Below are 27,431 nucleotides of genomic sequence, written 5' to 3' on the forward strand. Positions count from 1 at the left end.
ATCAGAATGTATCAAGTTTCCGTTACAAAGAAAAACTGGCTGGAACAATGAAGAACCAAATAGGCTTCTAGCCAAAAGCTAAAACAGAAAATGTGATCATTTGTGAATGCAAATTTCTTCTTTCTTCCCTAAAATTTTTAATCTAATGCTAAAGTGAGGTCCCTTTCCAGATCTGGCAGCTTAAATAAAAATAACCATGAGCGCCACTGTGGTGTACGCAGTGCTTCGCAATTCACAGCCGTGGTGCTGAAATCAGGAAAGCCTGGACTCTCGACAAAGGACAAGCAGGCAGTGGAAGATCTATGACATATTTTGATATTCTGAGGATTTCTGAAAAATTAGGAGAAACATGTTTTGTTATTTTCCTATCAGTTGGACTTTATAGGACAAAGGAGCCCTAAAAGGAAAAGGAGCCCTGTGTATGGCAGGGCTGTGATACTACTGTCTGGATTCCTTGTAACGACTAGTGTATTTAAACCAGGCTTAGTAGAAACAAATGAGCCCAGAGCCCTAAGGATTGGGGAGCCGTATGGACTTCTAAAGCATGTTTCAAAGCTGATGGTTTTCTGCTTCACCTCTGCTTCAAGGGCTCATCAACTTGGCCTCAAAATGATAGCTCGGTAGGTATTGATCAATTAAACACCTACACAGTCAGAAACTAGGAGCTATGTCAATGAATGCACTCCAAGACAAAGTGTGTTAGATCAGATAGCTCAACGTAACTAAATGCAGTATCAGACAACCAAGTGGTATTTACTAAGCGCCTACTCTGTTTGGCACTGAATCGCCCGTAAAATTTACTGCTTAGAAAAGGTCCCCTGAGGAAGAATTCAGCAACACCAAAATCCTCAGTCCAATCAAATTTCACCTCCCCATTCCACCAAGCCTACTGTACACAGTAAAAATGGCCTTCCCTTTTGTCAAACTGTATGCCCTTTCCACTCTTTGTTCCCTTGACTTCTTTGCAGCATTCGACACTGTTCAGCAGCTTTTTATTTTCTCTTTTAATTATCTTCTCTCCTCCGGTTAGCTGCTTTTCCCATTTCCTTCATGGTTCCCTGCTCCTCTTTCTCCTTCCTCTGCTTGACCTAGGGCACTTCTTAAGGCCACGAGTTCCTCTCTTTCTCTCTCTCTCCCTCTCCCTGCTCTCTCGCTCTCTCTGAAATCATCCATTCACAGGCCATCAACTCTCTCCTTGCAGATAACCCCAAAACATCCTTATCTTCTCCCTTGGACTCTTATTTTCAGCTCACCCGTAAACCATTTTCTTAGCATGTGGTGCCTTTACTGTATATTTAACCCATTCAAAAGCCTTCATCTCTTGCCTTTGTGCTATTGCCCTGTACAAAACGGCTTCTCTCTTGACCTTATTCATTTCAATAGCGGAATTGTCCTCCCAGTCACCTAGTTTCCAAATCTTAGAGCCTTCTTCTTCATCCCAATCATTCAAGGCCTGTTGATCCTTAAATCTCACCTCCATCTCTTGCTACCCACCTGCCCTGACTAGACTATTTAGCTCACAGTAACTGCTTCTCTTTTTTCCTCTTGCTAAACTGACCAACTTGTTGCTGCCATTTTGATCTTTCAGTCACCACCCCTGCTATTTTGATCTTTCTGTCGCTGGTCCCAGCAGTTCAAGAACCTTCACTACCACCTGCATCACCTAGTAGTGAGGGGTAAGTAGAGAGGGGTCACCAAAAGCTCAGGCTCTGGAGCTTGATGGCCAGGCTTTGAATCCCAGCGCCACCATTTAATGGCTGTGTGCCTCAGTCTCCTCATCCCTAAAAGAGAGTTGGTGGTAATATAACATCACCCTCAGAAGACTGCCGTGAAGATAAGATAGTTAAAGGATGTAATGAACTTGGAATAGTGCCTAGCACCATAAGTTCTGGTTTAGTGTTCAGTCTTGAGGGCTCCCAGACAGACAAGCCTTTACGTCTCCCAGATATGTGTGTTCACTCTCCCTTCGTTATCATTCCTGCCCTCATTCAGCTTTTACTGCGCAGGAGACCCTTTCTCCTCCCGCCTGCTCTATACAAATTCTACCTGTATCAAGGCTCAGGTGTCTTTTCAAATTGGCCAACTTGCTGCTGCCATTTTGATCTTTTAATTACCACCCCTGCCGTTTTCATCTTTTCCTACCCACCCCGTGGGTCTTCTCTGATTACTCCAGCTGTGCCCCATCACTCCTGCCTTTGAACTTCTATAATACTTACTGGATGCCCCTAAATCAAGTGTGAGAGGCGGCCCACACACTACAGAGGTCATTGGTGTTGGAGCCAGGGGCTTTACTACAGTTCCTCTAAGTGAGCGTTTGATGTCTCTGAACCTCAGCTATTTTCTCCACAAAAGTTATAATACTACCTTATTTATATGTTTTTCTCAAAGACTGAAGATCATGCAAAACTCCTATGACAGCAGCAGGCATATTAATCAATGCTGGTTCCCTTTTAGTGAGACTGTAAACCTGCCAAGGGCAGCTTGCATTTCTCCCAGCTCCAAGGACAGTAAGTACTGCATAGAAATTAAAAAGACATGGCGGTGAATGGCACGCTAAATAAATGAACTCTTTCCAAATCTAATGATTCTATAACAATATTCTGAAATGGGCTTTTCTATATCTGTTCTAAATAACTGTGGAGCTGCCATCCTAAAATGCATTTTCACATACTCAACCTGCCAAAAGAACATAAGCTGCTTTTATTTTTTCGTTAATGAGGGGATATATTATCCACCTAATCTTCAACTGTTCCGATATTAAGATTTTTTTTTTCCTTAGGACTCATTTTTACAAAATCCAAAAAGTCCACAGCAAAAGAAGAAAAAGAAATTGCAACACAAAGTAATTTGAAAGATTATTCATACCTAAAAAGGGAATTTTTAACCACAACCTTAGTCATAAACCTTCAACAGGCAAATCAGAAGAAGCGAAAGATAAAGTATGCAGGAGAGAATCAGGTTGAAGTGCGAACTGGGTTCAGGCTGTGGGTTACAGCACTCACAAGACAAGCTGCCGGAAGTGGGTGCTGTACCTTTATCACAGCCGCCCCCACCTGACCACCTGTAGCAGCCTCAGAGGAAGCAGACAACCCCCACACTTTCCAGCTGCATCTTTGAGCCGCAAAGTGCGCACACATAATCAGCCAACGTAAAAAACTATATCAGAAGCATCAATGTGAAAAGGGGAAAATCTTCAACTCGTGATGAGTAACCTGTGTTATTTAGATTCTGTCACCAAGACCAGAAGCTAAGCTAAGGGGAGACCCCTCTAAACACACCCACACAACCCTGATAACGAGCTACACAAGTGCACGATCGTAACATGAAATATTTGGGGCACTTAAAAAGCTGAAGCAGCAAATCCTCTGGAAAAGGGTGGGGACCCAGTGGGGGCACTTTGGGGGCTGTAATTCTCCTCTGGTTGGTGTTCAATGACAAATGAAAATATGTCACGGGGTCCAAAAGCAGGGAGGACTGTTCCTGCCTTAGAATCAGGCTAGACAAAGAGGAGACCAATGGTCCCATGATCCCACATTGTCCTACAAATGAAAAGGCTGGATCTTATTTAATAACTGTAATTCACATGTTTGGAGCAGTGTTATTTGAAGGCGCTGCTTCAGAAATTCACATTACTTAAGTCAAGTGGAGGAAAAAAGAGGGGAAAGATAAAGAGCAACTGTTTTCAAGTAATTTTTAAAACTTAGCTTTATTCCACTTGAATAATATTTTAATCGTCATTGCAAGCAATTAAATTAAAATGCACCTGCACTGTAAAGCATGAGAACACACCTGCTCTTCAAATATAACCTAAAAATAATTTGATCCCCCCCACTATGCTCTCATTTTATATTTAATTTGGAAAGCAAGAAATTGAATAAGCTCAAATTCTGACCCAAACCTTAAAAACCTAAAGATATCAACAACAGACATTAAAGAAAATGTGACTTTTAAACACATACACATAATCCAAAATACACCCAAAATTTAGAAGATGGAGCAATCACAGTTCACTGACATCACAATAACCAGGAGGGGCTTTCTATAAATGCAGGCGACATCCACCAGAACAGCAAAGGTACAAAGCGTTCAGTCTGTAAGAGCTATGTCCTGAGTTAATGTCATATTTTCTGCTCTCAAATAATATCAATTCGCCGCTACTAATAGCAATGACGTTCTCTGTCCATCGAGGTCGAAGAAACTATCAGAGTATTTATCCACTTGTTTCCATATCTCACGTATATTGCTGAGGGCCATCCTGAGTCAGAGCAAGAAAACTGGAGGATTTCTTCCCCTGCCCAGTGTGCAACTCTAAATATGAAATACACATTTTTAAATGATTGTCATTAATGTTAATAAGCTGCAAAGGCAGACACTGAAGTCTTCCGTGTTGGCAAATCCTAGAACTAAACTTCCTTCACACAGGATCCTGCTGGATAAACATCTGCCTTAACATTTTTTTTTCTAAAAACAGGTTAAGGAATCTATAATTGCCTTCTTTGCAAGAATGCAAATTTGATTACCTACAGATTACTCTAAACAAAAGAGAAAGGGGTGAAGGAAATTTTGTTCAGTAAAAGTTTGAGAACTATAGCTTTCATTACAGGGTTTGGGATGTAATTTCCAACTATTCATGCCCATCTTCATTTCCTTATCCTCCGATAAATACAACCCCAGCTATTCACCCCTTATTCTACTCTAGAATACTGGCGTCTTGCTAATAATCTCATCTTAATTTTCCTCTATCATATGCCAAGATTTCTCTTGGGGGAAAAAAAAAAGGTATAACCATAAGGGAAACCTGAGTGGTGCAAATTCAGTACAAACATACCTAATTTTATTGCATTTTCACTTTACTACACCTCAGAGATGTTGTTTTTTGTTGTTGTTTGTTTGTTTGTTTGTTTGTTACAAATTAAAGGCAAAACCCTCCACCAGCAAAAAAGACCGGGGATACTAGCTTTATTGCAGTGGTCTAGAACCAAACACACAATAACTCCAAAGTATGCCTGTATTTCAATATCTTAATCCTTCAAGCTCTATCTGGATGAAGGAGTTTACTATTTTGTCTTCATTCTCCCTTCCAAAAATGTGTTAAGGCAGTAAAATTCCTTCTCCTTGTATCCTTTTGTAATGGCTGCCTTAATGTTTATTTTGACACAGTATTTGAGGCATCAAAAGTTTCAAGTTTTTACTTCTTTTCTTCAAAAGATAATCATAAAGCCAAATTTCAGCCTCATCTATAAGATGATTTAATAATTAAGCTGTTTTTCTAATTCTAATCCTACATATATGCCCAACAGAAATGCATGTGTTCATCCAAACATATGTTCTAGAATGTTCAACAGCAGTGCTATTCATAACAACAACAACAGCAACAACAAAAACCCCTGAAAACTGCAAAAATGGATAAATAGTGGTATATTAACCCAATGGAATACAATTTAGCACTGAGAATCCAAAGTTGACTGTTATAGGCAGCAACAATATGAATGGATTTCACAAATGTATTACTCAGTGAAGGAAGCTAGATACAAAATAGTATATGCTATATCATTTCATTTATATAAAGTTCAAAAACAGGCAAAGCGAATCTATGCTTTTAAAAGTTAGAGTAGTGGTTACCATGGGAGGGATAGTTACTAAAAGGGAACATAAGAGATTTCTGGGGTAGTTTTAGTTATGTTCTGTGTCTTAACCTGGGAACTGATTATATCAGTGCTCGCCTGGTGAAAATTCATCAGTATAATGAATGTATGTGATATGTGTACTACTCTCAATGTATAATTAAGCGTAAAAGTTAAATGAAATAAAATTAGCTTCTTCTCTCAAGAAACAGATTCACAGGGGTGAAAATTAGAATGTCTCAGCACAGGAAAATGCAATCTTGGCTTCTCCAGCTTCCACCTTCTATAAAATGCAGCGAATAGCAAAGATCAAATGACATAACAGATAACAGTGCATTTTCAGCAATAAAGATATACTAATGCTTATCACTGGCCTGAAATAGGCTCTTTGTGGGTTCAGGAAAACGGGCATCTCTGAAAGTGGGGCGAAGGTGCAGCCTGGGATTTCTTCTTAAAGTAAGTGGGTTCTGTCGGTGGCATCTCATCTCTAACTCTCTACCAAACTCCAGTCTTCTTTTCTCTGAGAGGTCTCAATCACTCCACACTTCAGAGTTTAGACAAGCACTTCCAAATAGAAATATAACTTGAACCACATATGTAACTTAAATTTTTCTAGTAGCTGCATTTTTTGAATGTAAAAAGAAACAGGTAAAATTAATAATTTTATTTAACTTTATATATGCCAAGTATTATCTCTTCAACACGTAACTAAACTCAAGAAATTATTAAAGAACTATTTCATCCTTTTTTTGGTATACCAAATCTTTGAAATCGGTGTATATTTTACACTTAGCACATCTCAATATGGACTAGCCACGTTTCAAGTCTCAAAAGTCACATCACATGTAGCTAGTGGCTATCATATTGGACAGCACAGGATGGAAGCCTAGCCTGAAATATGAGATTTCAAGCCATTTAAAAAAAAAACAAAAAACAAAAACCTAAGATCGCATAAACCCCATAGGGATAGTTAATAATGTTTTAAATCAAACTCTTAAAAATTGAAGAATATATTTGAAGTAATTGTATTTTTAACAGCTATTGAGTTCAACATCAATCTGATATCTATTTAATGTTTAAAATGGCGACCTAGTAATCTAAAATTCGGTAAGGTGCTACAAGTATTAAAATATTTACAAATTATAAAACTTTTTGGATGTTAGAACTGTCTTATTTATTTTATGTCCTTCCAAGAGCACTCAACCCAGACCTTTGCACACAGAAAGTGCTCAGTATATATTCATAGTGAATGAATGAACGAACAAATTAAGCAAACAACCAAGCTGGTAGAAAAAAGTCTAGCCTTCCACTTCACAGCCAGTTACTAATATGATGGAGCATGGTGACATTAGTTTGTAATCATTTTTGGCTTAAAAAATCAAAACTTGAAGGATATCACTAAGGCAGAATTAAGATTTTTTTAAAAGTCAGTCCTATAAAAGGGGGGAAAACCTTGCTAAACTCAAATTAAAACCTAATTATAATGCACAAGTTATTAAAATGTCTATAATACTTTACCATTTTATAAGGCCATTTGTCATACATTATCTCATCGAGATGACATACATACACCAAATATTATCTAAGCCAGCTGTCAAAGTATAGTTTCCTTGCCCTACATGCCAAAAGAAAATAGATCTGGAAATATGTGCTTAAACCAAATAACTCATGGTTATATGGCCTTAAAGAATATTTTTTTATTCATGAGAAGTTTTTTCCCATCCATTTTTGCCATACTGTGAGGCATTTTTAATATCTGATTGTAAGTCATTTAAGAACTTCTTTATTTTGGAATTTTATGACTATCATGTTAAGTATCTGTTGACATCAAAAGAATAAATGACTAATTACATAAAAGGGGAAAGATGAAATGAATCATGGATTCCACCTGAACTTCATCAGTTAAAAAGGATAAGTACCAAAATATTTAAGGAAAAAAAAAAATGAGCTTATGTTAGTCATAATCTTTTAAGGCGGAAAAGGTAAAACTATTTTATTTGCCTGATCTCAGATCTAGAATCTAAAAGATATGGGCTATTGTGGAGAATCACTATAAAATACTCTGACTGCAAAGGTTCTGATAATATCAAAATATGAAATATGTACAAGCAAAAAAAAATAAGCTAAATATAAAATCAATGAAATGCTTTTATTTATTTAAATGTCTCTTGTGGGCCTTCTTAACAGGTATTTGGAACCTCAATCTACTCTGGCAATTTTAATGACTATAAAAGAAAAATCTGGAAAAATGAATAGACTTTTTAAGCAAGAATCTAGTCGTATATATTAAAAAGAATAAAACACTGTTATATTTTAACTGCTGTAAGCAGCCCAGATACATAAGCAACCTAACTTTTACTTTAGGGAGAAAACTGACAAATCCACTTCAAATTAATTGAGCAACAAATACTTGTTTGGGTTTATGTACATATAATACACTCAGGCATTTTATTTAATTTTTTTTTTAATTAAGAAATAATTAACATATAACATCTTATTAGTTTCAGGTGTACAACACAGTGATTTGATATTTGTGTATAGCACAGTCTAGTTAACACGTCACCACACACAATTACAAATTCATTTTTTTTCTGATGAGAACTTTTAAGATTTACTCTCTTAGCAACTTTCAAATATATAATACAGTATTATTAACTACAGTCAGGCATTCTAAATTGATTTTCAGTTTACTAAGTGTAGTTTACTAAATAAAAGCTAAGAATTATGAAGAGAGATCAAAGAGACAGTGCCTTTCGAACTTCAATGTGTATATGAGTGCCAGGGTGATCCTGATAAAATGCAAATTGCATGGGGTGGGCCTGAGACTCTGAATTCTAACAAACTACTGATCCAGGGACCATGTGTCAGGTCGTGAGGCTCTAGTCAAGCCTAAGGAACGTCTCCAGCCTCTGCTGAGACGGGGGGCTGAAACCTGCCTCCACCACTAGACGATTTAGAGATCTGCTTGTGGAGCAATAAAAAAAGTATGCTTCTTCTAATGCTAGAAGATATTGTTTCTCTCCCTACATCTCCTCTTTTTCACGTTCAACATACCCACTTCCTTGGCCTTTCTTAAAACTGGTCAGTTTCCAGATCCCTAAACATCTTGATCACAGAGATTGCTCCCTCCGTAGTCAACATCTTCCTCAAAATTGTCTGTTGGGATAGGGCATATTCCATACACAGGACAGCCAGGTTTGTGAATAGTGGAGGACATTTCACTGCTCTGTATAAACAGGGCAGCTCTCTTAACATGGCTCCAAGAAGGTGCCACCTTCCCCAAGAACCAAAGAACCATACCGTGCTGGCAATTCACAATCTTGTGGAGAAACTGGTACCAAGCAGGTGTGCAAATTCTGTACTTGAACAACTTTTTCTAACCTAAATGTAGAAATTTACATTTATTACTGTTAAATGTCATCTTGCTGCTTTGGGCTTAGCATTCTCTTAGGTAATTTTAAAATAGCAGATCAAATCAGAAATATTTTCAGAAAATAACAACTCACAAAATCCTTTTAAAAATGTATTACCTAATAGGTCACACATATACACATATGCATAAAACACATACAGCTATAAAAAATAATTTTTAAAAAATCTGTAGGATTACTATTCAGGTTGGAATAAAACAGTGCCAGGACCTTGAAAAGCACCTAAGGAGTCCCTGCCCCATCATATCCCACTCCATCTCCTCTGGGAGTAACCACTATACTGATTTTTTGGTAACAATAATTCTTAGTGTTTTTTTTATAGTTTTACCATCTACATATACATCCCAAACAATGTATTTAGTTTCCCATGTTTTTGAACTTTACATAAATGGTGTTATATACATCACATGTTCTTCTATGTCTGGCTTATTTCCTTCAACAATATGTTTGTGAGATTCATCCATAATAAAGAATGCATTTTTAATTAACAAACACATAACATATTACATGCTGGTCACTCTCCTAAGCATGTCACAAATATTAACTCATTTAACCCTAACAACCCTATCAGGTAGACACTATTATTCTCCCCAATGTACAGATGAGAAGACCGAGGTACACTGAGCTTAAGAAACTTGACCAAGATCACAAAATAAGCGTCAGAATTGAATTTCAAACCTAGGCAGAATCCTTGCTCTAAACCACTAAGCCTCCTGCCTCTCCACACCCTCCTTTATGTGTTGTTAATAGCTCCTTTTTCACTACCAAATAGTACCCAGTGCATACAAACAGCAAAATGCGTTGATTCAATTAAACGCTGATGTGTATTTGGATTGTTTCTAATTTTTGCTTTTATAAACAATGCTTTTTTGAACATCCTTGTCCATGTTTCTTGAAGCACATGAGTAAGAGCTTTTCCTACATATATGTCTATGAGTAAGACTGCTGGGTTGTAAGTTATAAGCAGGTTGAACTTGAGTTAGGTAATAGCAAACTTTTCAAATGCAATTTTATCAAATCATACTCTTACCAACTATATACAAGAATTCTCATTCATCCACATACTTGTCACCATATTATATTGTCAGGTTTTTAAATTTCTGTCACTCCAAAGTCTGTGTACGATATGTTACTACATTTTTAATTTACATGTGTTTGATTAAAATATCCATTTGAGTTTTTTTATGAAGTACCTAAGTATATGCATGTACAGTATAACTTTTCTATTGAGTTATCTGTTTCTTTCTTATTGATTTATATGTGTTATTTACGTATGCTGGACCAGTCCTATATATGTGTCACAAATATCATCAGCTACTTCAGGCTTGTTTTCTCATTCTTCATACTTTAGTGAACAAAAGTTCTATTCACGTTTTCTTCCAAACAATGAATATGAAGAACTCCTGATAGATTTTAAACCTTTCATCCTATTATAAAAGAATTTCATGGCTCTGCACTTAGAATCTTCATATCCCTCCAGTCACCACATCTTAAGAATGGTCAAGGGAAATCAAAGTGTCCTTTGATAGATGATTAGATAAAGAAGATGTGGTGTATATATATATACACAATACAATATTACTCAGCCACAAGAAAATATAAAATACTGCTATTTGCGACAATATGGATGGATCTTGACATTATGCTAAGCGATATAAGTCAGACAGAAAAAAAGTTGGGAACCGTATGATCTCATCCATACTTGAGATATAAAATGAAAGCAACAAACAAACAATACAAACAAAAACTCATAGACACAGACAAGAGTTTAGTGGTTTCCAGAGGGAAATGGGATAGGGAGGTAGAAAAGGGTAATGGGGGTCAATATATGGTGATGGAGGGAGACTAGACATTGGGTGGTGAGCACACAATGCAATATACAGATGATGTCTTGCAGAACTGGACACATAAAATTTATATAATATTATTAACCAATGTCACCCTCAATAAATTTAATTTAAAAAAAGAATGGTCAAGAGACATGCTGACAATGCGATATGGAGCAAAAAAGCTGATGAACCTGACATCCATAAAATCACAAAGGGTATTGACAAAAGAATTAAAGACAATTTCAGCAATTCCCACAATATTTTGAGAACATATACAGATTCAGCTCCTCCTTTTAAATCTTCCCAGTCCTCCAAACCCTGCTGACCTTCTTTCTCCCGACTCCTAAAACTTTACCTCTACTATTCATCCTGGCCATTGAGCACATATTGCCATGCACTGTATTTCAAATGCTTCATGTTTACATACGTCGTCTCCAATACAAAACATCCTCCCTACAAACAGGGACCATACTTGTTACTGGTACGCTATTCTGCACATCATAACCTGTACCTAACAAAGTTCTCTGCAAAGAGCAAGTCTTCAATAAGTAATTACTGATTTGTCCAAGAATTAATTTTAGGATAAATTAAAAGAACTTCAGAATCAATGTATATATTTCATACACTAGGAAACTGTACAAAATAAAAACAAATTAGTTCAAGAGACATTAAACTAAAGTTCAATATAAAGAAAACATTAAAGAAAAATATATCTGAAATGGTAGAGAACAAATTATAAAGAGCTTTAAATGCTCTCCGAATACTCTGGTTTTTCTTCATAGTTGATAAATCTTTTGCCTTAAATGTTCTTCAAGGAATTTACTTCTGTGGGCAGCAAGAAGCCATAGGTGATTTTTAAAGAGGAAGAGTCATTGAATTCATTCATTCACTCATTTATTCATTCAGTCATTCAATAAATACACATTTATTGAGTACCCTGTGAGTGCCAGACACTTTTCCAGGGACTGGAAATACCACAACAACCAAAGGAAACAATGACCCCTAAGCTCCTGGAGTTTAAGTAATAGTAAGGGAGACAGATAAACAAGCAACACATACAGCATGTCAGAAGGTGATAAAATCTACAGAGAAAAGGAGAGGAAAGGGGTGGGGAACCGGGGAAAGAAGGTGGTCCGTGTACTCTACAGGGCAGTCAGGGAAGGCCTCTCTGAGGAAAGATCTACTCCTCACTGTGCATCCTGGGGGGTTCTCCCATTTGTTCCTATGACCTTACCAGGTTGTTCGAGCTTTTTAACAGCTAGAAGCAATTTGAAGATCCCTGTTTTCTTTCACATCCTGGGTTACGAGCCTTTTCTTCCCCTTAATTCTACTCAGCCACTCACCTATCCAGATGCATTTCTGACCCAATCAGGATCTCCAACCCCAACCATCTCAACATCTGTATTCCTTTGCTATTTATCCCTGAGCCCAGCCTCATCCCCTCCTCAGCTTCTGAAGCTGCGGCCTCCGTTGGGCCTTTTCCTGGTCCTCAGAAACCTGCCTCCTTCTCAGGATGCATTCTCAGTCACAGGCAGGAAGCCAGTCTGGCTCTCCTTCCGATTTCCTTCCTACCTGAATGACTCCTTCTAGGAACCAGCTGCTTGCAAGGATGGCAAGAGTAGTACCTGAGACTGCTGTGGGGGTGTCTCCATGAGCAAGAGCTCACAATCAGAGAGGGGCGTCATGTAGGTGCACATGTGTGTACACATATGTACATAGAGTGCATGCATGTGTGTGCACATGCCCAATTCTGTCCAAGAATGGGGTGAGAAATGGGTATGGGCACACAGACAGGAACCAACAGAATCTAAGAGAACAGATGAGAAGAATCAAGTGTTCACATGGAGAAAGAAATGCAAACACTTGCCAAGAGAGGGAAAGAAAAAGAGGCCCAAAAAGGAAACTCTACTGGGTAGTAAGACACAGGGTGAAAAGAATAACATGGAGATATGAATATTAAAAATCCCAAATGCTGAAAAGATGGCAGGACACTTAAAAAAAAAATCCATCTAAAATGAAGTGTGAAAAAGGCAGGACTGACACAAAATTTGAACTAATAAAATTCTGTCAACAAATGTCAGAAAGAGGAGAAACTTTATTCATGTGAACAACTTGCAAATCAGGGCAAAGCAGCTTCTCAGGGAAAGGGAAAGTGTGCTTCCTTAAGATAAAGGGGAGGTCGCCTTTTATAGAATCCAGCCTTGGTTACCCATTGGTCCATTTTTGTGCAAATGAAGAATCCAAATTATACAGTTCTGATTGGTCCAAATATCACAGTCCTGACTGGTTCGAACTGTCTGTTCTGATTGGTTTGAATTGTCTGTTTTGATTGGTGGTTATGAAGCTTCTCCAAATAGTCCATAGAGATACAAACGAAGATGCAATTACAAAGTTCTAACTGAACAGGGCAGGTCTCGGCCTACAGGTAAAAAGATGATTTCAAGAACTCCTTTCTAATGGCAGCAGCGCAGTGCAGGCAGCTTTGTAACTCAGTCTGTGACTCTTCCATGAAATGGAGTGCACGTGCGAGGCCTTCATCAGCAATGGCTGCTAAATTCTGGTTATGAATTTGGGCCACCTAACCACAAAGATATATTTCTTCCTACGGTCCACAATTTTAATTTTCAGCTTCGCTTTAAAGTGTTTAATTCCCATAATCAAGGGTAACATAGCAAGGAAGTAGCTAAGAAACAAATGACAGAACATTGCTAAAGATGAAATGTTTAGAAAGAAAAGACTATATAAATGTAAATGCAGATGTGGGTCTCATATTCTAGAAATTCAGTTGCTTCCACTATAGAACGTGAAAAAGAAAGGCTCTTAAGTAAGACTGCTATGGTACAGAGCTAAGATAGTGATCTTGAATTGTCTGGCCAAACTGCAGGAAAAACAAACCAACACTAAACAAAAAAAAAACAAGAACGCTCCCATATACAGGCTGCAAAATATGAGCATACAACTAAACTCCCTGTGATACTCAGGGTCTCTAGGCATCCCCTTAGCAGTGGAAACAGGGCAGCGCCCTCCTTCCTGTGATAACTGCTCTTTCTCCACTCTGCCCTTTTCTCTGACTAGAATTTTCTGTTAACCTTCCTCTTGGAATCCCTTGAAAATGACTCACATGGCAATAGGGCTAGTCAGCAATCCCACAGCCCTCCACAATAGATGTGTGTGGGAGGCAAGCAGCTCAGTGGACTGTCGTCTGTACCAGTTTTTTCCCTTCTCTGTTCAGGGAGAATTTGCTTTTCAGCCACATTTCCCTCAAAACACAGCCCTGACAGGAGATGCTTACTGCACAGATTTCTAAACGATGAAATGATCTGAGTTTGGCTACTTGGTCATAACGAAACTAAAAACAGTAAGATAAAAAAACAATAGTGTGATCATCACACCTACAAAAAACAACTTTATACTTGGGTGATATCAAGAGATCAGAAAAAAAAAAGGCTTAAACTAATATTTTCCAACCTTTCACTAACAGCTAGGGCTAAAACCACATGTTTTGAAGGTCTTGCACTGTGTTATTATTAGAAGTCACAATTCTATTGATACTGATGAGTCATTTGTATCGGCGGAAACCAAGAACTTCCATCAACATCATGTTACACACAGTCACTGTGGCTTGGCTTTTTCTTTATTACTGGTCAAAGCTGCTTTAGAATGCTTATTGAGGCAAAAAAAAAAAAAAAAGAGGAGAACTCCTTAGGGTGTACAATGCTTTCCTCTCCCCAGCTGATCTCACTTCTCAAGATGATTTAGGATGATTTGATCAACTTGTAAGTACAAAAGGAAGTTTATTTAGAAACCTCAAAAAAGTAACATTTCACACTTTCCGATGAAAATAAGTACATGTGAACTCCAAAAACAAACAGTGAAACCATCTCTGAAAACACATGTCAGCTTTAAAATGACCTGAGGTCAGGTGGTTTTTTTAATAATGTGCAATGGATACCAACAGAATCTGTCATTACTTAAGGACTTGAGCCGCACAAAACAATGTGAGGCCGGCCACTCAAGACCCACTCTCCCGCTTCCCTACTCAAGGCATAGTACTCACAGTGGGAGAAGTGGGTCAGGTTTCGGTTACACCAAGAAGTTAAAGGTTCATGCAAGTTCCTTCTGGCACTAAGGAGGAAATAGCATATTCTCTTTCCCTTATTACCATCCCCTCACCCCTCTCCCCTTAAATCTAAAATGAAGTAAAAATCGTTTTTTTCTGAGGGAGTCCCAGAATCGCTGATTCTTATGCAGTCTCTACAAAGGTAGAATAGAAATATGCCCAATTTTCTACCCTGCAACCAAAAGTCCATGTTTGGCTGCTAGAAGGAGAGGGGGACCCAGCTCAGCAGTGACTACAGTTCTGAAAATAGCCTCTCAGCAGCTAAAATGCTCCGTGCTCTCCCAGGGCAGTGCTGGTACTGTGGGCAGTTGACAGTGAGGCCAGCTGAGCACTGCACCAGTTGCATGAGTCAGCAAGCACTGCTGGTAGGAAAGTGCTGACAGGCTAAATCACTCTTGCATACAGAAGGTGCACACACCTACCCGGCAAAAACAAAAACAAGGTACATGTATAGTAGCAAACAGGAACCTCTCTACCATTGCAGTTCCTATTTCCCAAGGTTAAACCGAAAATATAAATAATCTATACCACTGCTTAAAAAGTGGTAGTAGCAACTAATAGTAATTAATAGCGACAATAAACAAACAACGCACTCTCAGTGTTGTGATGTGTGGAACAGCTGCATTCAAATCTCACGAGCTAGTTAATTTTAACTCGTTTTAATTTCAACTGGATTTAACTGCTTTTCCTCTTCTGAAAAATCAGAATAGTTGCCGTATCGACCACAAGAACTGGTAACAGACAAGCGCAGTTCCTGTTTTTCAGAGGGGACTTATTTTCAAACCCACAATATCAAGATGCTTAACACAAGTGGAAATTTAAAATTTATTGTTTGATGTGGGAGTCTTAAACCTGTATAGTAATTCAGATCCCACAAACGTTATGGAGTAGTCACATCTCAGGCTTTGTCCTACGTATCTTTCATCTCTTTTATCCCATTTAATACAGGACACAAAAATCTACAGGAAAACTGGTTGTCTGGAAGGAAGGACACATTTTCCCATAGAAACAATACTATATCAATGACATGATGTTCTAAAATATGAATGTGTCTTGAATTTAAAACATGAGTGATATTTATGGGTTATATAAATGTCCAACCACTGTGCTGTATACCTGAAACCAGTATGGCATTGAACGTCAACTGTCATTGAAAATTTTGAAAAATAAATTTTAATGAAGTTAAATTTGCAATTTAAAAAGAAAAAATAATACTGTAACAGTAGTTCTAAAACCAATTAAAAACTAAAGAAAGTACTATTGATTGTGTGCAAGGAAACATCTAATTAGAGGAGGTGAGGGAACAGTCGTCTGAGACTTGAGAACTTCGTCTTTAGTTTCACTCTGGTTCTTTAATACGGTTTGTTAATTTTGCTTTAAAATGCACGACATTCTCTAACTTTGGCATAATATATCATTAGAAAAAACTTTATCAGTTGAGAGCATTGATTTTTTTTTCTCCCCTAAATTGATCAAAAGTTGGAAGAGAATGAAGGAAGGAAGGAGGGCTACAAAGAGGGGATAGTAGAGAGAGAGAGAGGAACAGAAAGAAATAGAGTCAGGCGGAAAGGAAGGCATGGAGACATAAGTAAATTACAAAGACAGAGGGAAAGTAAGAATTACGGGAGAGTTAGACAATAGACTCCCAGAGAGGCACTCTTCTGGTCTGCTCAGTAATCTGACCCACCGCAAAGGAAAAGTAAGAGATGTTGAGTCCAGCAAGACAGTTCTAGAGATCAGCACTAGATGGCGCCATCAACTTAACATAGCATGGTTGCTGGAGGAGTTTAGGTGGGGGAGGGGTAGTATGGAAGGCAGTTCGGGTTCTTCACAACTGGGTGTTACACAGGCAACACCTGTATCTAAAATCAGTATGGTTTCATTAACCAAACATCCAGATTTTACATCCACCTTCCATAGAATAGGGCATGCCAATTTTGAATTTATCAACTCGGTTTTTATCAATAAAACTGTGGGGTGGGCAGTCAGGTGAGTGGGAGGCACTGCTTTTTTTTTTTAATTATTACTATTTTTCCCTTAAATTTCAATATTTAAGGATAATAAAGCATTTCAGGTTCCCTGCTACTGACTGACAAAAATTCCTAATTATAGACCAAGTGACTTTCCCCTGAAGCTCTGTTTAAATGTCAAAAAACACATTATCTTGCTATTCAGGTCTGTGACCAGATCCAGTGTCTGGCAAGAGGAAGGTGATGCTCACTGACAAATATACTATAACATTAAAAATCGTCTGCCCTTTATATTTTTAATATTAACACTCGTTTATATTCTCTAAGCTCCTTGTCTATATTCTCCGTCCAAGGTTGGAGTTATAAACAGCCCTCTCTTCACTCAGAAATTTACTCCCAACATCAGGTTCAAGTGTGTGAAATTCTACTATTCACAGTTTCAGGTTTTATTTCTTTGGCTTTCTCTCCTAGTAATATGCTGATGCTTCGGAAAGAAGTAATGCATTAGGTAGGCTCAGTTATTTATACCCTAGTAAAACTTTTTCCATAAAATCTTTTCCTGAGATTGGTTTTGAAAGTGAAGGACCTTGCCTCGCTTCTTTACAATTGCAGCAAAGATTATCATCCCTGATCCTCATCTTCCCAAGAAGGTATATGAAGAATAAGAGTTAACTCTTAAATATGTCTACATTTTCCTCTTGCTGAATAGGTAATAATATCTTTTATAGTTAATTTCCTTTTTTTCACAGTTTGACTCTTCAGGGCTCATTCATTTGCATAATATGGAATCTTGAACCCATGTAGATATCCTACAAATCAATGCAAGTAATTCTCATACTAAATCAGCAGCTTTAATTTAAGCTCATCATTGTTTGCATAGAAATCTTTATGCACTCATCTGCTTGATTTTTTTAATCACTTAAAACCTCCAACAGTGACACACTAAGCATCTCTCCATTTAGCCATCTTCAAAATTTGAACTAAAATCTGAAAAATAAGCATAGTACATTCATACACTTACTCTCGTCACAAACTGAGCCACACACAGCAGTTCCCAAGAATAATGCCTCTTGACTAAAGAAGACAACTTGGGTGTCTGACCCAGGGGAGAGTTGAGTCAGCATTCTAAACAGTGACCCTGCAAACCTAAGGTAATCGGGGTCACTGCCAAATCAACTGCCTAGCTGAGTCCTCTTAAACCATTCAAGCCTCCAGTTGAGAATTGCAACATGCTAATCTGGCAAGATAATCTCTTCCTGAAATTGACTAGAATGAGAGCAAAGGTTACCTACTTTTATCTGTTACTAGTAGCTAATATTTCTAATTAGGAGCTCTAATGGAATTGGTTCTGAATTAAATTCTCCCTCCTCAGTAGAATAATCGACCTATTATGGGAATGGTTTCTTTCACCTTTTCCTACCTCATCAGGAAAAAAAAAAAAATCCGAAAAGCTGAAAACAAATTCTTCATGTAACAAGAGGGTAGGAGCCTGACCTACAGGAAAACCCTAAGGACGGAGCCACGGGACTCATGTTCTACGTCTAGTTCTTCTTTCGTCTGTACATGTTATCACTTCCACTTTCTGATCCCCAACTAGACACTTAGATCTCAGGAATGCAGTTATTAACAAGAGAGCCATGTGAAAGACAAGAGATACATTCGCTCAAGTGCAGTGAGAAATTATTTTTCAATTTTATCTTTCATATAGACATAAACAACTTATCTAATATTTCAGTAAACTAGCCTTTATTTCCACTTCTGAGAACTGGCATTCCAACGTCAAATGAAGAAGAAAAAGAAAAGGGAGGCAGAATAGCCTGGTGGTTAAGAAAATAGGCTCTAGTGTTAGACACCGTTTCTAATCCCTGCTCTACCACTCAATAGCTGGATGACACCTGTGCCTCGGCTTCTAATGGTCACACCGAGCTCTGGATTATTATGAAGATTAAATGCATTAATATGAGTAACATACATAGGAAGCTCTCAACACAGATTAGCTATTATCGAAGAAAAAGAGAATAAAGGTGTTTCAGTTACAGCACGGTTCATTTGTTTTAAATATTGTCAACACTTCTAAATTGTGCTAAGAATAGTCTAAATCATCTTCTTGCTTGGTCTGGAGACACTGGAGACCTTCCTGCTCTGGGGTAGGCAAGGCCTCCAGACAGAAGCTGAACCCATATTTCCACTGAATATCCTTGCCTAGGCGCCGTCACACACCAGCCAACTGGGAGGGAATGTCTGTGTAGCTGCTAATTGTTCAAATGTTGTCAAAATGACCCTAAATATGTTCAAAATCAGTATGCTAACTTTTTTCCAAGTATGAAAATGAACAGTACTCTTGGCAAGTAACCATTCTGTTTTTATCAGGTTCTAAAGACACGGATAAATAAATTGATTCTGGACGCTGTATACAGGAACCATTATTTGCCAAAATGTCCCAAGGGGTTATATCAGGGTTTATGCAATACTCCAAAGGGCCAAAGATAGCAGTGAATTAATAAGATTAGGAGGCTGGGGTGAAAGAGGAAACCCCAATTGTCAGATGGGCTCTGATGGCAACTCACTCCACAATTCCTCAGCGAAGACTGACTCAACCTCCCAACCAGGTCACATTCCTCCATTACACTCTCTTCTGCATGGAGAACTTTCCTTCACAGAACATGCAATGGGTTCTCTGTCGCTATCTAATTAATGTCAACCCTCCTACTAGATGGTATGCTTCACGAGGGCAGGGACCAGGACTGGGTTCGCTCCCCACTAGCACCACGATAGCCTAACACCATGCCTACCACATAAAAGATACTCAGTATATACCTTTATAGTGGATGAATAAGGCATATGCCTCTAAAGAATGGCATTTCTAGACACTTGGCTTATCTTTTGGCATCCGTGAGCTTCTGTTGCTTAGGAGAATACAGGAAGGAAAGAAAATAAAAATTGCCAGTAATTCGTGGGTACCAGGATACCAAGGAAACCTGCTGAGTGTGCACCTTCACTTAATTTTCCTACTTACGGAATGGGAATAACCGTGCTGGGCTCTCCCAACTTAAAGCTCCAAAGTGAAAGTCTAAGCCTTCAATGGTTTCAGACTCTCAGAGTGTCCTAAGGAAATTCCTGAAGAAAGTGATAGGGAGAGAAGAGAGAAGAACGGTGCAAGACAAGAATCGATGGAAGATTTGGAAACTAAAAAAGCTTTCTTCTGAAACTAACCTGGAGTCTTGATAAGACGCCAGCTGTGGGCTCAGGAACAAATGAAGTACAGAAAGGCTGGAAAGTGGAGGATTTAAATGCTTGGGAGAGAAGAAAATGAAAACTGACACAAGAATGGGAGGGAGCTAGCAACCAAGCACCGCTCTCTGCAGCATCCTACAGCCCTAGGGAGAGGAACAAAAAGGTCAAGGAGGAAAATGACACATCTCAGAACCAAAGGACAATTTATTATCAGGCTTAGGAACAAAAGAGAAGTTAACCAGGGAATATGCTGGAGAAATGGTGATTATGAAGTCACTGGGGAAGACTGAGAGACATTTTGGCTATAATACCAATGACTAGAATGAATGAGTACGTGAAATGCTTTCAGATTGGGAAGATTTATTATTTTGGCAAAAAATAGCTCAAGGAAAAACAAAGGCAAAATTCCTGCTTGATTTTTGAAGTAGTGCCATTAGTAGGACAAGGTTCAATTTCGATATTCTTTAGGAAAAAAAGTGGTCCTTGAAAAGGACATAGTGGTGAATCTGAGAATACTTCCAGCTTTAAGGAAGCTGAGTAGCATGCTGATGGTAAGATTAAGTTTCAGTTTTAGGTAGGTTGCCATTTGAAATTAACAAAAAAGAAAATAAAGAAAAAGGAAAAATCTTGAATTGACAAAGAAAGAAACACTTTTCTATTAAGCTCTGTCCCAGACAAAAGAAGATGAGTAATATGCTGGGCAATCTTAACTGAGTTTACAAAATGTTTAGTTCACATCAGGTTTTAGTTTGAATTTGGACAATTTGTAAATATTTGTGGAACATTTAAAGGTAGGATAGGAATACATCACGCACTGTCATTGATAATACAGGAGTGATTCTTCTAACATTCCCAAGTCCTTGGTGCCACTTTCCTTAAATTTCCCCAGGTGTGCAAAAAGCTTATCTTCTTTTCCAAAGAAATGTCAAGTTTTGCACCCAGCCCTGACTTCTGGACAGCAGCTATTGCCCCTGACAGGGTCATATGTCACTGGAGCTTCTTCTAAATCCAGACAGGGAAAGGAGAGGAAAGAGAGGCAGAAGCTCTATTTGCTGTCTAAATCACAGATTTTAACAAATCTGTTGAACATCTTTTATTCTCTGTTCCTCGTGTATGAGGGTAGGGGCCATGTTCTCTGTATGCTATGTTCTCTACCCCATGCTCAGGCATTGCCTCAGAATTGAATTGTGTCTATTGGATGGCAAAACAACATTTCGACGGTCAAGAAAACACACACTGCATTCAGATGAAATTCTTTCCAACATAAAATGAGTACTTTCCTCTTCTGCAGAATGGGCACAGTGCCTACTTCACAGGGTTGCTTTGAGGAGTCAATGAGATACGTAAAGGTAAAGTAGCAAGCACTGTTTCTAGCACATGGTGAGCATTCAATAAATCGCAGCTATTATTTTAGTGAGTGTTCTCAAATATCAAATTTTTATGGAGGTCCTCAGGCATCAAATAGCCAAGTTTCCCATCTGGTCAATAACAACTAAAGAGAGGGCAGGTGATTCAAAAGGGATGGATGATTTACCTGCAGAAGATGACATAGTGCCTGCCCATGGTATTAATTATTTGGTCTTTCATGTTGTATTCTCAGTTTAAAAGAAAGCTATCGATTCCTGAGTGGGACTCTATGTTGATTCTGAGTTTTGTTTTTCTTCCATTTTTCAGTTTCCCTGTAGCTGTAACCATTCATTTGGTAGAGATTCAGAAATCGTCTACTATGTGCCAGGCCTTTAGAAAATAGCCAAATACAGAAATTCTAAACAATAAGATGTATTAGCTTATTCAGTGGTGAAAGCGTGCAGGCCAGCCTAGTTCTTACATATGTCCTCATTCAACATTTAAAAATTTTTGAGCTAATATTTAAAAATTAGGTATTGCACATAAAAATCCATATATCCAGCTTCCCTTGGAAAAATCAGATGATGTGGCAACACAAAGCCAGTATTCCCACCCATTCCTGCCTAGCAACAGTCGACAAAAAAGAGCTGACACAAAGTAGTGGTTACCTGCCCCTGCAGCCTATGCTCCCACCCCACTCCAGTACCAATGAAAAACGAAAATGAAGGGCCCCGTATTCAAGAATTATTAAAAGATTTCAAGAAGACAACAGAGGAAGAGTAAACCAAGTGTGAGGTCCTTCTGAGCAGATGAGGGGGAGAGGGACCCCATGCAATGGTACAGGTCATATGCCCACGAAGCTGGTCCTGCTCCCCACTCCATCAGCCAAATAGGAAGGGTATTTATTTACCTAAGTATTCTGCCATTCATTCCAGCATCAAGGCAGCATTTACAACAAACCAGAAACCGTAGCCCCTGAAATCTGAGGTACAAAAAGTAGGGCAGTAGAGCCCTGCACAGCTGAGCTAGAGAGCCACTGGGATCTCTCTCCTCCCTTGTTAAGGCTGGATCCATACCAGGGACACTAAGCACTAGTTAATCCAAGTAAAATTAAATTGCTCCCAACAATACAGATTGGTCTGAGCCCTTTTGTTTGCATCACAGGAGCCTCGATCACAAATTCTGAGGAACAGCTCACAAGCGCTAATGAATAAGTCCTGTCGGCAGTACAGACAGTGGGCCCAGAAGTAAAGGGCTGGCCTAGGAGAGATTTGATCATGAACCTGACCATCTGGCTTTCTGCGACTCACTTTGATCACAAAATGAATTGCAACAAATTGAAGAGCACATGGCTAGAGTTAATTGTCTCATCTGTAATCTGAACCTACTTTTAAGCAGTTATTATTACCCTCTATCAGGTGGAACATTTCCTACCATCACTGCAAAGTGCATTTTCCTGATGAACTGTAATGGATCATTAAATTCCATATCTGAATAACAATACTCTGCACTTACTCGGTGCCTTTCATCCAGGGATTTCAAGGCAGTTTGCAAATAATTAAGCCCCTCGCACAGCAGCCAGAGGTGAGAGACTGGAAGGGACTTGGCTTGAAGACATTGAGTCAAAGATATAATTCAATAGAAAGAATAAATGGCTTCCTCCTAGACACTAGTAATACTGGAAAGTGAATTGGGGTGGGGTGGGGGGCGGATTCCCTCCCTCTTTGCCTTACTCCTTCTTCTCTACGGCAAACCCTCACATGCAACATAAAAAGATCTGAAAAGTAACTACCAGGGGTGCTCATAATTTAGCGATAAGTTCAGACATACACATATATGAGGGAACGTTTCTAGATATAATCCTGGCATATACAATAAGAACTGACATTTCAGTCCACCTGCAGAATCGACAGATACCAGAAAAATTAATTCAACACATATATGATTACCAAATGGAAAACCTAAAGCCTTCCAAAATGGAAATACTGCTGCTCTGCACAAATAAAGTATGTTCTAACAAGAATACTTTATTCCATGGTGTGTATTCCATTTCTAGGACCCCGTCTGAATGATATTCAAATTTGCGGAATGGCAAATAGGATGGAAGTGGGCAATCAATGCATTTTTTAAACCAGAACACCAGAAGAGAAGACATTTCAGCCAAAGTTTTATGGTGAAATCATAAACTCCTGAAAAACTGACTTTATAATGGAAATGCTGACAGACTTTTTTCACTGGAGCAGTTTGAATGCAACACTGTAATTTAGCAATCTCTCTTACAGACTAAAGACTAATTCTAACAAGGTGTCATTTTGACTCACGTTTATTATTAACCTGCAAGAATGAAAAATGCCCGTTTGCTCCTGAGATGCCTGAGAACCAGGGCGGGGCAATCTCACATTTTAAGCAAGACTTTCTGCCTTACCAAAATAGCCCTCTCCACCGAAGGAATGGCAGTCAACCTTTCACGCTCAGCTTCCTTCATGTCAGCCAGAACCTTCGCAGCTCGACATGCCTTTTCTACACGTTACATTTTAATGATCTGAGAAAACCGTTATCAGCGTTAACATCTCTAATTTTACTCTAAACAGACAAAAGCAAAATATCTCATTAGGCATCATCTCCGCCAAGGTTCCCACTAGGCAGGAAAGGATTCTTATCTAAAGTAATTACCCTTTTTAGTGAAATACACTTAACAGATGAAATTTACACAGAGTGAGAGACTGCAGCACTAGACGGCGTGAGTGAAAACGGAGGAACGCTGTCTCGCTATCCGCGGGCCTGCGGGGAGTCTGTGGCTCAGTCGGGTGTGGGGCGTCCTCGCCGTTTCGCAGGGGCCACGGACCTCGGCGACCGCAAGCTGCAAGGAACGCCTTCTCCGGCCACAGACAAAACCATGCCGACAGCGGCTGGAACTTCCCCCAAGTTGTCAAACTTGCCTACACGCGAGAGGGTGCTGCGGCTACCCCGCTTTCCCGCGACTCCCGAAGCCAGGGGTGCGCGGCCCCTTTCATACACATACACCCAGCCCCGCCCGCTTCTTCCCATGACCCAAGTCCTCGCAAGTCCTCTGCCAGACCGACGACGCCGAGATGCTCACTAGAGTCCCCTCTCGCGGGCAGCTAGGGTAGTCCATGAGCGCCGCCCGCCGCCCTCTCCATCTGCGCTCCGCTCCGGGGCACCCACCCGGTGTGAGGACAACTGCGAGACCCACAGGGAGCCTCCGCATGGGGAGGTGAAAGGTGTCCCATGATAAACGCCTCCACTTAGGTGGAGCTTTTGGGGCCTGGAAACTGAAGTGTGGGGAGGGAGAAGACGGTATGTGTATATACATGTTGCACTTCGATTTCATGCAGAATCTTGGGGGAAGGAACATGTAAGGGTTTCCTCTCTGATGGCACGAGCCCCTCGGTATACCTTCCCAGAGACGCATTCCGATAACTGGTCATTAGTTACTAGAGATAACACCCTGCGCGCAGCCAATACCCGGACTCTAAACTTGGGCTTTGATGCCCGCCAGTCGCAGGGGTTCCGGCTACCCGGCGGCAACTGACAGCTGAGCGCACAAGCGCGGCGGCCGCGTCCCGGCGGAGCAGCCCCGGGCGCTGACGCTGCGGCCGGGTTGCAGGCGGTTCGGAGATCGCGGGCCGGGGACCGGGCTGCGGGTCTGACAGCTGCTCCGGCTCGCGAGGACGCGCGCCTCCCTCCAGCCCGCCCTCCCCACGCCTGACTTATTACCCTCTGCTCCTCCTCCCCCTACTGTTCCAAAACACCCGTCTACGCGAGCAAAATACAATGCCGCCTCGCCCGCGGTAAACAGCCAGGCGAGAGAGTGCACATTCGCCGAGGCGAGTTCGCCGGCTCGGCTCCCACCCCCTTCCCGTTCCTAGAAAATGCCATAAAAGCGGTCAGGGCGCTCAGCCGGAGGCTGCGCGCCAGGCGACCGCGGCTCCCTTCCCGCGCCGCTTCCCCACGCCTCCCCGCTTGCCCCGCGCACCCGCTGCCCCCTCAAACTTGCCCCGCCACCCCGCCCGGCGCCGGGGCCCGCGGCCGGAGACTCACCTCGTCAGAGAACTTTGCGTCCTTTTCCGCCTCCTCTTCCCCGCGTCTTCCAAACTGCAGTCCCCTCCCGGCGGCCGGCGCGGTGGGCGGTTCGGGGTCACCGAAAGCTCGAGGAGAGGACGCGCATCACATGGCAGCTCGTTCTCAGCCCTCCGAGTGCGCCGGGAAGGGGGAGGGGAAGGGCCAAGGGGAGGCCGGAGAGAAAGCGAGAGCCCGGCGGCAGCGGGAGTGGGCAGGCGGGTGGCGAGGGCGGCAGCGGGCGCTCACGTTAGCGCGGCTGCGATCGCAGCCCGGGCGTGCACGACCGCGGCTGCTGCTGCTGCTGCTGCTGCCTGCGAGGCGGTGGCGGCTCGGCGCTGCCTGCTCCGCGCGACGCGGCTCGCGCTCTCCCCGGAACGCCCACACTCTCAATCGCTACATTGTTGACATTCGGCGCTGACGTCACCCGCTCCCCATTCACAATAACTTTACGGGAGCCGGGCAGCGCACCTCCCCGGCCGCTGGGGCGCCGTACGCCTGGCGACTAGCGTAAGCCGCTCCGCGAATGGCGCTTCGGGGGCTGAAGTGGGGGGCGGGGGGCGGGCGCGCGCGCTCCTCCGGCTCGCGGGAGGGGGTGCGCCTCACGCCGCCGCTGCCGCTCTCCGGGCTTTGTGCGGCCGCGCGGCCAGGAGAGCCCCCTTCTCCGGGCCCAGCTGACCGCCTGACAACGTCTGGCCTGGCCGGGGACCCGCAGGGGCCTGGAAAGGCAAGGGCTGGGGTCTAGTGGGGTTGGGGGTGTGTGGCGAGGGCTGGTGTGGCACGTGGGGAGGGGGGCAGAGCCCAGGGCACTACTACACCCAGGAAGGGGAGTCAGACCTCCAGACCTGGGATTCCTGCGTGGTCTAGCAGGTCCCAGGGGCAAGAAAAGATGCTTCACTGGCCCCACCAAGGTGACCCGGCCCCTTTTTGGATAAGAATGAGGTGAAGAAGAGTAGTTTCCCACCCAATAGCGATGTTGACATTTGAATCCTTCTGGAGGGCTTCGGCCTGTCCCATTGAGTGAGCCTCTGAGCCCCCGCACCAGAGTTTTAGAAGGGACACGCCACGAGCAATTGCGAAGTGTAAATGAAAAGCCAGTCTCCCCAGCTTTAGCCCCAGCTTCTACTGGCTTCCAGCCTCTCCCCTGCCTCTCACTCTGGAGGCTGCCAGGGTGTTGCTGCTGTACTTTAAGGCCATCATGTGGCTGTCCTGTCAGAAGAAAGTTTGATGGCGGTTAGGATTTTACAGAAAGTAATTAGGACTTAGACCCAACTAACGTTTGCAATAAAAGAAGATTGTGTTAGTGTAATGCTGGTGCCTGTAAATTTACCCTTGCCAAGGCCAGGAAATTCTGCCACGTTTCCCTGAACACCTATAACTTGGCCCCCTGTGTACAGGCAGTATTCCATATTATTACGTGTGGTGCTGATTTTTAATGAATATTATAAAACTTTGGCTCAGTGTACTGAGAGAAGGACCATAAATCCCCTCTGTAAAATGGGCACTGGCATATGCTGAGGAAGCACTGAAGCGTTGCCCTGGGAGTCTTGTGATATCAGCCAAAGTGTTGCTCTGAACCCCCTTAGTTTGAGCGCAGAGTTTTTAAAGGCCCCCATCTGAATGCCTATGTGGAAAGCTAAGAAATGGTGGAAGGGAAGCTGAAGGGCCAAGTTAATTTTTCTAAGTATTGCAGAGCCTCCACCTGTAGGTGTAGAACCACACTGGGTGATTTTCTCTGCTAGACTCTTCAGTTTTCAGATGAGGAACAGCCTCAGAGCTAGGAGCAGTCCTTGGTC

At 41.2% G+C, this 27,431-nt stretch overlaps 1 protein-coding gene across 5 annotated transcripts in view; it reads right to left on the reverse strand.

Annotated features, from left to right (window-relative positions):
- Nucleotides 1-25,976, reverse strand: part of BACH2 (BTB domain and CNC homolog 2) — a 306,133-nt gene extending 280,157 nt beyond the window's left edge. For 2 of the 5 annotated variants that reach the window (XM_016140597.2, XM_036220124.1), the window contains exon 1: nucleotides 25,618-25,969. The gene's annotated coding sequence lies outside the window, so the exon portion shown is untranslated. Of the gene's footprint in view, nucleotides 1-25,617 lie in introns of all 5 variants that reach the window. The other 3 variants (XR_001596360.2, XM_016140599.2, XM_016140598.2) reach the window with 3 other exon arrangements.
- Between the last annotated feature and the right edge of the window lie 1,455 nt (nucleotides 25,977-27,431).

The sequence above is a fragment of the Rousettus aegyptiacus genome, unplaced genomic scaffold, assembly GCF_014176215.1.
Source record: "Rousettus aegyptiacus isolate mRouAeg1 unplaced genomic scaffold, mRouAeg1.p scaffold_m13_p_1, whole genome shotgun sequence".
NCBI classification, from domain to species: domain Eukaryota; kingdom Metazoa; phylum Chordata; class Mammalia; order Chiroptera; family Pteropodidae; genus Rousettus; species Rousettus aegyptiacus.